Source organism: Oryctolagus cuniculus, chromosome 4, assembly GCF_051225735.1.
Source record: "Oryctolagus cuniculus isolate XC-2025 breed Fujian yellow rabbit chromosome 4, ASM5122573v1, whole genome shotgun sequence".
In the NCBI taxonomy this organism is placed as follows: domain Eukaryota; kingdom Metazoa; phylum Chordata; class Mammalia; order Lagomorpha; family Leporidae; genus Oryctolagus; species Oryctolagus cuniculus.
Genome location: NC_142870.1, coordinates 156,541,627 through 156,554,600, shown reverse-complemented (window position 1 = coordinate 156,554,600; position 12,974 = coordinate 156,541,627).

Here is a 12,974-nt window from a genome sequence, read left to right as displayed (position 1 = left end):
CATTTCAATATATTTCTTTTTCACATTATCCTTTCTCAATACTATGTTTTTGGCAATTCTTTTCATTTTCACTATCTGATCACAAACTTATATTTCCCACTCAACTACTGAGGAAAATCTAATAAAAATTGAATATGTAGTAAGAAAAAGTTAGGCCTCACTTTCAACCTCATTGAGATAGATTTTTTTTCTTAGCTTCCATGAATTACATCAGTGAATCAACCTGGTTTAAGTTCCATGTAACTTCAGGTAGTAATGAGACTGTGGTTTTAGGTGACGGCTCCGAGAGTGAAAATGACTGTGGACTTCTGCAGCAAGGGTGGATTCATAAATTGCTGAGGTAATGTGATCATGGCATATAATTCAGTGCAACATATTCTTTTCAAATGTCTCATAATTAACATTTCTTGTAGAAAATTTAAAAGGACATATTGGCCTACCATCACAATTTTATCATTGGAAACATTTTCTCTGAATTAAAGATTCATGGTATACTTTAAGTCATATCTCCTAGAGCTTACATATAATGTAGAAAACTCTGCCATGAACCATTTGCTGATAGCAATCTCTTTTCTATAATGTTATCATAGAAAATCCCTCACTTGTGGTATATTTCAGCATCTGTTATTAATTTATCATTAGGTTATATTCTCATTTTAGCCATCACATGCGATGACATTAATTAGCCTCCACTAAACAGGGCTTCACAACCTGTACAGTTTGACTCAGGATCTTGCTGTTTTATTAGCAATTCTGACCTTGCCTTCCCAATGGACCTGTTCAATTAAAGGGAATAACCTTATCTTTTCATATACAGTACCCTTATGGTATCTTTTCTTTTCTTTTTTTTTTTTAAAGATTTATTTATTTATTTGAAAGACAGAGTTACACAGAGAGAGGAGAGGCAGAGAGAGAGAACGAGGTCCTCCATCAAAGGTTCCCCAGATGGCCGCAATGGCCGGAGTTGTGCCGATCCGAAGGCAGGATCCAGGAGCTTCTTCCGGGTCTCCCGCATGGGTGCAGAGGCCCAAAGACTTGGGCCATCTTCCACTGCTATCCCAGGCCATAGCAGAGAGCTGGATTGGAAGTGGAGCAGCCGGGTCTCAAACCAGTGCCCTTATGGGATACCGGTGCTTCAGGCCAGGGCATTAACCCGTTGAACCACAGCACCAGCCCCCTGGTATCTTTTCTTAGCTGAACCTTGTATATGCTCAAGAGACAAGTATGCATGATGCCACGGAAGAACCGTTATGATGTAATAGGTATGTGGCTTTGGAGATATTTCATTTAAGTTTATGAGGCAGGAGCAAAACTGTAAAGTATACTTGAGCACATAAATATTAGATATTGTTTCTATAAAAGAAAAACCCAACACGATATTTTTTCCCCTTTATTTCAGACATGAGGAAGTGGAGACCCTAGGAAAACCATTGACTTGAAATTATTCAGTTCTGTTCTTGCCCAATTTGCAGCAGTAACAAAAGAACATGAAAAGCATTTTCTAGTCCTGACACAAGGACAGGTACCTATGATATCTGCATCCTAAATGAAATAGAACTGACAGTGAAAAAGCATCTCTGTTTTCCACTCCCACTCTGAGTGGTACATTGTAATATATTCTCCCCAGCTCTTAGGAAATGTATTTTCTTTTTAATACAAGGAAAAATGTGACTGGACAGGTAATGAATCTCAGGGGGAAAAATCATGGCATTAGCATTCTCTTAAAAGTCACTGAGGATATTATGAGAAAAAGATTTTTATTTTTGTGAACAGAGTGTATCTAATATTCATCGAGAACTTAGAAATACAGCCCTGGTGCCTGATGAGATAAATGTATTTATAAATGACTCTTACATGCACTGAACACAATTAAAATACCACCAAGTCCATATACATTCTCCAAAAAAAGTCCCGCTTTTTAGAATCCAACACATTAACTTCTCTGAAAAAGATAACTGGACAGATTTTAGACAAACTCAATGCCTAGGTAATGAATAATTACTCACACCATATATTTATCGGGAATTAGATCCAAACACATTGTACCTAACCCACCAGCTGCCAAGAGTGACTGACATATTTGGTAATTATAATACAATTTTGAAGGGAATACATTACCAGTTTGACATCTGGAAACAGGAAATCTAAATACTTAATGCAAGTCTCTAGTGAAGATGTGTCTCAATTCGCATTTGTATCATGCCTTCTTCATGCCATTTTTAAAGTCACTTTCCATTTTTAAAAGCAGCCTTGCTGAATCTGCTGTCACTGCAGTTGGTTTCCCGTGGGGTCATAAATGATGCTAATACAGCTGGCCTAATGTGTAGCAGATCCCATGGTCAAGGGCTGAAATAATAAATAATAATGTACCCAGGAGAATTTTTAAAATAAAAAAATATTTGATTAGGTCATTTTTCTAATTCCTATTTGTTAAGGGAGCTTTGATGTACTTCTTTCTTTATGTGAAAACCTAGTTACAGAGAATGGGAGACAGAAAGAGACAGAGATCTTCCATCTGTTCATTCACTCCCCAAATGGCCATAAGGGCTGAACTGGGCCAAGCAGCAGCCAGGAGGCAGGAACTCCATCGGGGTCTCCCATACAGTGGCAGGAGCCCAGGTACATACCCCATCTGTTGCTGCTTCCCCAGGTGCATTAACAGGAAGCTGGATTGGAAATGGAGCATCCAGGACTTGAACTGGTGCTCTGATTTGAGAAACCAATGTAGCAAATGGTTGCTTAGCCCACCGCACCATAACATCATTTATCAGCCTCTGATATACTTCTTTTAAAAAAACAAAAAAGGATTTATTTATTTATTTATTTATTTATTTGAAAGACTTAGAAAGAGAGGGAAAGAGAGAGAGAGATATCTTCCATCCACTAGTTCACTCCCCACATGGCCTCAACAGCAGGGGCTGGACTGATCTGAAGCCAGGAGTCAGCTTCTTTGAGGTCTCACATGCCCAACTTAGAACATAAAGTGAACAGAAACAATATAAATTGCAGAACTCTGGTCCACTGGGGCCATATATCTAAAGGAATTTGATATTATTTCTATTTTGTGTCTGCATCTTATTGCAATTTAATGCATAAGGAACACAGACACAATCAGCCATTTATTCTAATGAGCATTTTTATGACGCTCCTAATTTTTAACGAGACTAATTTCTAATGTTCCTGTCTCTGCATTTTAAGATGCCAAATTGGATATTGTTAAGATTAGAGAAAGAAATGGCAATGTTGAGTTTTTATGATAGACACCTGTCCCAGAATTTCTTTGTACAAACTTTTGTTAGTTAGTGTATTTTATTAAAATCCCAAAAATTATTCCCTAGGGAACGTTTGGTTTTTCAAACTCTAACTAGAGAACAACTTAAAACCAAAGTTTTAGTTCAAGTACATTTTCTATTTTATTTTATTAAAAAGTAATGTAAGGTTCTTTGTTGTCAGGGAACTGCAGAGAACAATAGCAGAGACGTGCAGAATCATGATTAGCAGCAAATGTTTAAGATGGCATCAACAGAGAAAGTTTCATTCCCTAGAATGCTAAATGAGTATACCAGTGTGAATGTTTGAAAAACTCGTTTACCTCAATAAAGCCTGTTGGGGCTGAAATTCCAAACAGTTTGCTGAATTAGGAAAAGATTATTAAATTGCTGTTTGCGTCATGGAACATCATAGCTTCTCAAGGTCCTTTTACACTTTTCTAAGTGCATACAGGGACTAGGACCAACAAATCTGGACTAGCAGCAAGCAGGAAGTAAGATTTCAGCATGGTAGCGGAGAGATTATTGGGAAAGGACGAATTGGAAGCCTGGAAGGAAAAGGTAAGAAACACCCTTTGAGGACACAAGCTAAGGGCTTTGGAGTAATAAAAATGTTTACTAGGATGCATAATTAAAAAAAACCGTTTTCTGTTCTCTTTACACATTCTTCAGTCAGTAGTACATTCCTCTCTAGCACTGCTCTGCTACACTTATGGAGGCCTTAGGGAAATATCTCAGAGGTCTTAGTTGCATCTGGTTAGCCACAGAAACAAACAGAAACAGCACATGGACCCCTCAAGCAATGATTAGAGAGGGCTGTCATCTGGGTCACATAAGGAGGTCCAACATAGCAATGCAGGAGAGCAAGATGAGGCTGCAAGAATATTCGTCACAGCTATTGTTTCTCTCTTCTTCCACTTTGTTGTTTTTCATTAAGCCATTTTCCTGATCATTTGCAGTCACCAAACTAGGTCTATATGCTTCATAATCAAGAACTCAAATGCACTATGTCTGTGTATAAAATCTCCTATTCCATTCTTTGTTCTAGAATAAAGTTTTCTAAAATATAGTCACAGAAAGTGAGTCTCTGAAATGCAAATAGCTCTGAGATAGTGAAATATATTTAAACATTACGGTGAAGTGGTTTCTTCATGGCATGACTTTTCAGATCATCTGTGTTAAAATGAGCCATGAGCATCATAGAGGAGGCCATAGTGTATTTTCCTAAACTTGATCTCAGTATCCTTTTCTCCCTTACGATCTCTTGGAACTGATGTTGAAAGGAATCATTTTTGAGAAGCATTGCTAAAAGGAAAAATAATGCTACCTTTCTGTATATTATAATGCTTGAACAAAAGTACATCTAGCGCTCATATCTTTCAGGACAATAAAAGCTAATACTTGTTCTTTTTTTAAAATATTTATTTATTTATTTGAAAGAGTTACACAAAGAGAGGAGAGGCAGAGAGAGAGAGAGAGAGAAAGTCTACCACCCACTGGTTCACTCCCCAAAAGAGCTGATCTCTTGAAGCGGAGAAGCTGGGTCTCAAACCGGTGCCCATATGGGATGCCGGTGCTTCAGGTCAGGGTATTAACCCACTGCGCCACAGTGCTGGCCCCAGCTAGTTCTTCTCGTTACACATGTGGGTATATGACACTTATATTTCTTTTTTGCTGTTGTTGTTGTTGGACTTTTTCCTTTAATAAGATAATATGATAAATAAAACCTGCTTCTGTATAGCTATTTAATATTTTGGAAATACATACATGTTACATGCCAAGAAAGGACCCTGGTTTTTTTGTAAGAAACAAGGTGACATTGTAATAAAATCACAAATGCACAACTAACTATAGTTCTGTACCTACACTGTTAGCCATGTTTAACATGATTCTGGAGTAGCAGGAACCAATAGAACGCACAAATCCCCTCTGCCCCAAAAACTGAATGAAAACACAGTCAGCTTTTTTTAAACCAGTGACCACATAGTAAAAACTGTACATCATTGTCCATTCATGTAAAAAGCAAAGTCACTAGGGTGGTATAAAAGTGATAACCGGTGCATTGAAATTTCTGATGATGAACGCTTTTGCTCAAAGTTTGCAAAATTATCTCCACTCTCTCTGCACAACCAGGAACGCAATGCAGAAGACAACGAGGAGGTAGGGCTGCAGCCAGGGATGGCGCCAGCACTGTCAGCACTCTTCCCAGTGTGGTCAATGGCATTGTACTCAAACTCCTAAGGACACTTATATTTCATGTCACTTGACCAAGACAACAAGAGGGTTCTTTGGCTTATGTAGATCAGTAGTTTTCAAGTTTCTTTGTGAGGTTTGAGATGTCTTAGCCTTGAATATAAAAGCCTAAAGCAGGACTCAAATGCAACAGAGCAAAACTAGAAACACTCAGAATTGGATCCGAAATCTTGGTTGATGCTGGAGTTCTCTACTATATAATTTTATTTATTTTAATTTTTTAATCGATTTTATTTCAACAGATAGAGACAGTGAAAGAGAGAGACAGAGAGAAAGGTCTTCCCTCCGTTGGTTCACTCCCCAAATGGCCGCTACGGCCAGAGCTACGCCGATTCGAAGCCAGGAGCCAGGTTCTTCTTCCTGGTCTCCCATGCAGGTGCAGGGGCCCAAGCACTTGGGCCATCCTCCACTGCCTTCCCGGGCCACAGCAGAGAATTGGACCAGAAGAGGAGCAACCGAGACTAGAACCCGGTGCCCATATGGGATGCCAGTGCCACAGGCGGAGGATTAACTAAGTGAGCCACGGCGCCAGCCCCTTAATTTTTAATCATCATGTAATTGCTGTGATTTTTATGGAGTACAGACACACAGACACAGCATAATCTGATCATATCAGACAATTAACCTTTCAATTTTCTTGTCTTGTCTTTGTCTGTGGAGCCTACCAGATTCTCTATTATAATTCTTTATAAAGAATGTAACACATTATTGTGGATTTCAGTTACCCCACTTTGCTGCAGAACAGCAGACCCATTATCTTCATACAGCTGCTTTTGGTATTCATTATATAATCTCTCTCCATCCATGTTCCTACAACCTTCCCAGTCACACTATGCTAAATTCACATTGACTATCTACATTTAACTTCCACATAAGAGAGAAAGCATGCAGCATTCCTCTTTTTGTGTTTGGCTTATTTCGTTTAATGCGTGGAACTTAAGATCATTACATTAAGTGAAATACCACCATTCTAATTTCAAATTGTTATGACCTGATGATTCCCAAGACACCTGAAAGTTCCTTATATTAGAAGGCGGAGTTATAGCAAAGACCCATCAGCATGGGGTTGAAATTGAGGAAGTCAAATAGACTTGTGGGAACGGTTTTCTTAGTACATACCTATCACCATCTATAAGGACATGAGAATATTTGGTTTTAGCTACTATTATCTTATGAAGCGTAGCAAAACCCCATCCCACATACCCACCAACTTATTGGTTTGCTAGGAAACAGGAAGGTTCAACAGGATCTGCCAATACATAGTCTCTTTTTGAGTTCTATGTAGATGCATGGTTAACATTCATTTTACATGTACACACACACACACACACTCTGGCTGTTCTATAAAATCAGAATCAAAATGCAGTGAGCGTGGCTAAAAGCTAATTGCAGATCTCTTGCGTCTGTGCATATTAGCTTTGCTTGCTAATATCTGAGGGTGTATCCTGTGAAACTATGTGGACCCAAATTCCCAGGAACTAGGTTGGCCGAAATGTGTCCCTCACTGTTATCTTACCACCATATCTTGGATCTGTTACTGGGTTTGTTATTGTTAACTGTTATCTTGCAACCATATTCTGGTTTTCCTCTTTGTTGTTCACTGCATACCAGGGGTCTGGTTTGAAATTGTGAGCCCTAGTGGATAGAATATTATAAAAAGTTAGGTAACCTGCTGTTGGGGGCCGCACACTGGTGAGGAGTGTTGGTCCTGATCGGTGGCCGGTCCCGATTGGTTACCTTGCCTCTCATTTGTCTTTCATTTGCTTCTCATTTTCAATAAAATTCATGCGTGACTGTCACTGGTTTTTGTAACATTTTATTTTAGTTGACGAGTTCTTCCCCATCCTGTTGATATAGGAGCCACTGCAAAGCATTAAAGATGAATCATTATATGATTACTATATTATTATGGGAGGGAAGAACAAAGCCTTTTAAAGAAGTTAAGAGTCTGCCTGAATTTGAACTTTGTGTTGGTTTCTAATATTGTGATCTGGACAACTTTCCTTCATCATAGTTTGTTCATCCATAAAAAGAGATTTGCTGTAAATAATAAAGAGATGAGGAATGTTTTCTAGAACATGTTACTCCAAAAGCCTACACTGAGAAAAACATTCAAATGTCAGTCATTTATTTTGAAAGTTATTCCATAAAACAGCAAGGGAGTAGGAGACTGAACCAGCGAAGGGAAAGACAAAATTTAAGAGCATGTTGTCAGGGAAGTTATTGCTTTGGTTAACTGAAATTCAATCCCAATTGGGCTGTGGGAGACCATAATAAATACAGCCAAGTAATTCTGACTGAAGGCAAGGATGCAGAACATTATTGACCCATTCTTTATATTATTGGCTAAAGGTTACATTATGGGAATTAAATCTTAAGAACTTATGCCTGTACCAAATGTGTGCCTACGACTGGGACCTTGTAGCCAGAAGGGAAACCCTCAAGTTCAGAGAGTCAGAGATGTTCTCTGAAAGCAGACTTTGGTTGGAAGAGGAGAATGCTGATTTAGATTCTCTGCAACACATAAAATGTGCAGAACTGTGCCTTGAAAATATTGAGCCCATTAATATCTAAATCTTATGGTTATTTTCCATTTTAAATGTGAATGAATTATATTATTTAAAAATTAATGTGCTGGTCTTTGACTCCAAACATGATACAAGTTTCTCAGAAATTCTTGACACTTATTTCTGACTGCAGATGCCTCTCTACTTACAATTGTGACACACTCATATATACTCATCAGCAACTGAAAATAAATAGTTATATACCTAACCTACTTTGCATCATAGCTTAGCAACATAGTGCACTGTAGAGTACCAGTGGTTCACCATTAGGATCATGTGACAAACTAGGAGCTGATGCTCAGTGCTGCTTGCCTAGCATCTTGAGAGAGTATAGTACTGCATATAGCTAGCCCATGAGAAAAGAAGAATCCAAAGTTCAAAGTAAGGCTTCTATGGGATAGGTTTTACCGTTTTACCTTCATAAAACATAGAAGTATTAAGTAGAGTCACTAGGAGTTGAGTGCCTATACTTGCATGTGCTGCAAATGTAACTGGGGTTGCAAGGCTTCTGTGTTATTTAATCAACAGCTTGTCAAAAGTGGGCTTTTACATAGATTCATCAGTAAAGAAAGAAGCCACATTTATAATCCAGAAAATTTTCTTCCTGCTACAAAAAGCCAGAGAAAAAATTATGAAAGAAGCCCTCTTTAAGAACTCAGAATATGGAATGCTGGCACTGCAGGCAGCAGCTTTACCTGCTATGACACAGTGCCAGGCCCTGAATTGATTTTTTTAAGATAACATATTTTTCCTTTTAGAAGGTCGCCATAAATACTATTAAATAAACATTGCTTTATGTTTGAAGTTACTATTAAATGGTTGGTTGGGAATAATTTTTATTAATGAAATAAAACAGCTTGGGAACTGTACATATATGATTCTGATTTTAAGAAGTGGTACTCAATCAAGCAGGAATAGGAGAAGAACGTCTGCCCTTGCTGCATTTAATAAATACTGTACTAGAGGTTCTAATTAAGGCAATTAGATAAAAAAAATACTTAAATGAAAATCATCCAGATGGAAAAGGAAGAAGTGAAACTACTTCTACTTACAAATTATTTGAACTTGTATGTGGAAAGACTAATACATATACATACACTATTAGAGATAATAAATATTCTAAGGTTGCAGGATAAATTACCAATATACAAAACTCAATACATTTAGCAAAAGAAATGTAAAACTAGCACACCAAAGACAACAAAACATCATTGAAAAATAGAGAAAAACTAAGAAAAACTCATTTTCATGGATTGGAAAACTGTTACTATTTATTACTTTAACATGGCAATACTCCACAAATTGATCTACTACCTCTTTAAAAATCATAGCTGTGGGGACTGGCACTGTGGCATAAGTTAAGCCTCTGCCTGCTGTGCTGGCATCCCAATTGGGTGCTGGTTCAAGTCCTGGCTGTTCCTCTTCTGATCCAACTCCCTACTGATATGCCTGGGAAAAACAGCAGAAGATGGCCCAAGTATTTGGGCCCCTACACTCATGTGGGAGACTCAGAAGAAGATCCTGGCTCTTGGCTTATGCCTATCCTAGCCCTGGCCATTGTGGCCATTTGGGGAATAAACCAATGGATGGAAAAATCTCCCTCTCTTTTTCTCTCTCCCCTTCTCTCTCTTTATCTCTGCTTTTCAAATAAAAAATAAATTTTAAAATCATAGATCTGTTATTTCTACAAATTGACCAGCTTATCTCAAAAATCATATGGAAACGCAAAGGACCAAGAATAGACAAAACAATCTTGAAAAGATGAACAAAGTGAGAGGACTCATGTTTCCTGACATCAAAACTATTACAGTAATGAAGAGTATTCTACTTAGCTTACGGTAGACAGATAGAGCACCAGCATAAAATTGGGAGTCAAGAAAGAAACCAAAGCATTTATGGTGAATTTATTTTCAGCAACAGTGTCAAGACAATTCATTGAGGAAAGAATTGTCTTTTCAATATATATGCTTCTTAATTACATGCAAAACAAGGAAGTCACCATGAAGCCCTCAAATGAAAAAGACACCCCAATTCGAGATTATGAGGATGATGACATAGAAGAAATGCAAGAAGCAGATCTCAAAAAATTGATAAGAACATTAAGAAGTTCTCAAAAACAAATTCTTGAACTACAGAAATCCTTAATGGACAAGATAGAAAATCTCTCTCGTGAAAATGGAATATTAAGGAGGAATCAAAATGAAACGAAACAACTAGTACAACAGGAAACTGGGATAGTGACTGAAGTGAAGAATTCAATAGATCAAATGAAAAACACAATAGAGAGCCTTACAAACAGAATGGGTGAAGCAGAAGAGAGAATATCGGACTTAGAAGACAGAGAACAGGAAAGGATACAGTCAGACAAAAGAAAAGAATAGGAAATTAGAAATCTAAAACATATTGTTGGGAATCTTCAGGATACTATTAAAAAACCCAACATTCGGGTTCTAGGAGTTCCTGAAGGCATGGAGAGGGAGAAAGGATTAGAAGGCCTTTTTAGTGAGATATTAGCAGAAAATTTCCCAGGTTTGGAGAAGGACAGAGAAATCCTAGTACAGGAAGCTCACAGAACCCCTAATAAACATGACCAAAAGAGATCCTCACCACGACACGTTGTAATTAAACTCTCCACAGTGAAACATAAAGAAAAGAGCCTAAAATGTGCAAGAGAGAAACGTCAGATTACTCTCAGAGGATCTCCAATCAGACTCACAGCTGACTTCTCATCAGAAACCCTACAAGCTAGGAGGGAATGGCGAGATATAGCCCAGGTACTAAGAGAGAACAACTGCCAGCCCAGAATATTATATCCTGCAAAGCTATCATTTGTGAATGAAGGTGAAATAAAGACTTTTCATAGCAAACAGAAAAAATAAACAAAATTGACACCCCATTGGCCCAACTAACTAAAAAAAGAAGAGAAAAGACCCAAATCAATAAAATCAGAGATGAAAAAGGAAACGTAACAGCAGACACCACAGAAATAAAAAGAATCATCAGAAATTAATACAAGGACTTGTATGCCAGCAAACAGGGAAACCTATCAGAAATGGATAGATTCCTGGACACATGCAAACTACCTAAATTGAACCAGGAAGACATCGAAAACCTAAACAGACCCATAACTGAGACAGAAATTGAAACAGTAATAAAGGCCCTCCCAACAAAGAAAAGCCCAGGACCAGATGGATTCACTGCTGAATTCTACCAGACATTTAAAGAAGAACTGACTCCAATTCTCCTCAAACTATTCAGAACAATCGAAGAAGAGGGAATCCTCCCAAATTCTTTCTATGAAGCCAGCATCACCTTAATTCCTAAGCCGGAAAAAGATGCAGCACTAAAAGAGAATTACAGACCAATATCCCTAATGAACATAGATGCAAAAATCCTCAATAAAATTCTCACCAATAGAATGCAACAACACATCAGAAAGATCATCCACCCAGACCAAGTGGGATTTATCCCTGGTATGCAGGGATGGTTTAACGTGCGCAAGACAATCAATGTGATACACCACGTTAACAGACTGCAGAAGAAAAACCATATGATTATCTCAATAGATGCCGAGAAAGCATTTGATAAAATACAACACCCGTTCATGATGAAAACTCTAAGCAAACTGGGTTTGGAAGGAACATTCCTCAATACAATCAAAGCAATCTATGAAAAACCCACAGCCAACATCCTATTGAATGGGGAAAAGTTGGAAGCATTCCCACTGAGATCTGGTACCAGACAGGGATGTCCACTCTCACCACTGCTATTCAATATAGTTCTGGAGGTTCTAGCCAGAGCTATTAGGCAAGAAAAAGAAATTAAAGGGATACAAATTGGGAAGGAAGAACTCAAACTATCCCTCTTTGCAGATGACATGATTCTTTATTTAGGGGACCCAAAGAACTCTACTAAGAGACTATTGGAACTCATAGAAGAGTTTGGCAAAGTAGCAGGGTATAAAATCAATGCACAAAAATCAACAGCCTTTGTATACACAGACAATGCCATGGCTGAGGAAGAACTTCTAAGATCAATCCCATTCCCAATAGCTACAAAAACAATCAAATACCTTGGAATAAACTTAACCAAGGACGTTAAAGATCTCTACGATGAAAATTACAAAACCTTAAAGAAAGAAATAGAAGAGGATACCAAAAAATGGAAAAATCTTCCATGCTCATGGATTGGAAGAATCAATATCATCAAAATGTCCATTCTCCCAAAAGCAATTTATAAATTCAATGCAATACCAATCAAGATACCAAAGACCTTCTTCTCAGATCTGGAAAAATTGGTGCTGAAATTTATATGGAGGCACAAGAGACCTTGAATAGCTAAAGCAATCTTGTACAACAAAAACAAAGCTGGAGGCATCACAATACCAGACTTCAGGACATACTACAGGGCAGTTGTAATCAAAACAGCATGGTACTGGTACAGAAACAGATGGATAGACCAATGGAACAGAATTGAAACACCAGAAATCAACCCAAACATCTACAGCCAACTTATATTTGATCAAGGATCTAAAACTAATTCCTGGAGCAAGGACAGTCTATTCAATAAATGGTGCTGGGAAAACTGGATTTCCACGTGCAGAAGCATGAAGCAAGACCCCTACCTTACGTCTTACACAAAAATCCACTCAACATGGATTAAAGACCTAAATCTACGACCTGACACCATCAAGTTACTAGAGAACATTGGAGAAACCCTTCAAGATATTGGCACAGGCAAAGAGTTTCTGGAAAAGACCCGGGAGGCACAGGAAGTCAAAGCCAAAATTAACTATTGGGATTGCATCTAATTGAGAAGTTTCTGTACTACAAAAGAAACAGTCAGGAGAGTGAAGAGACAACCAACAGAATGGGAAAAAATATTT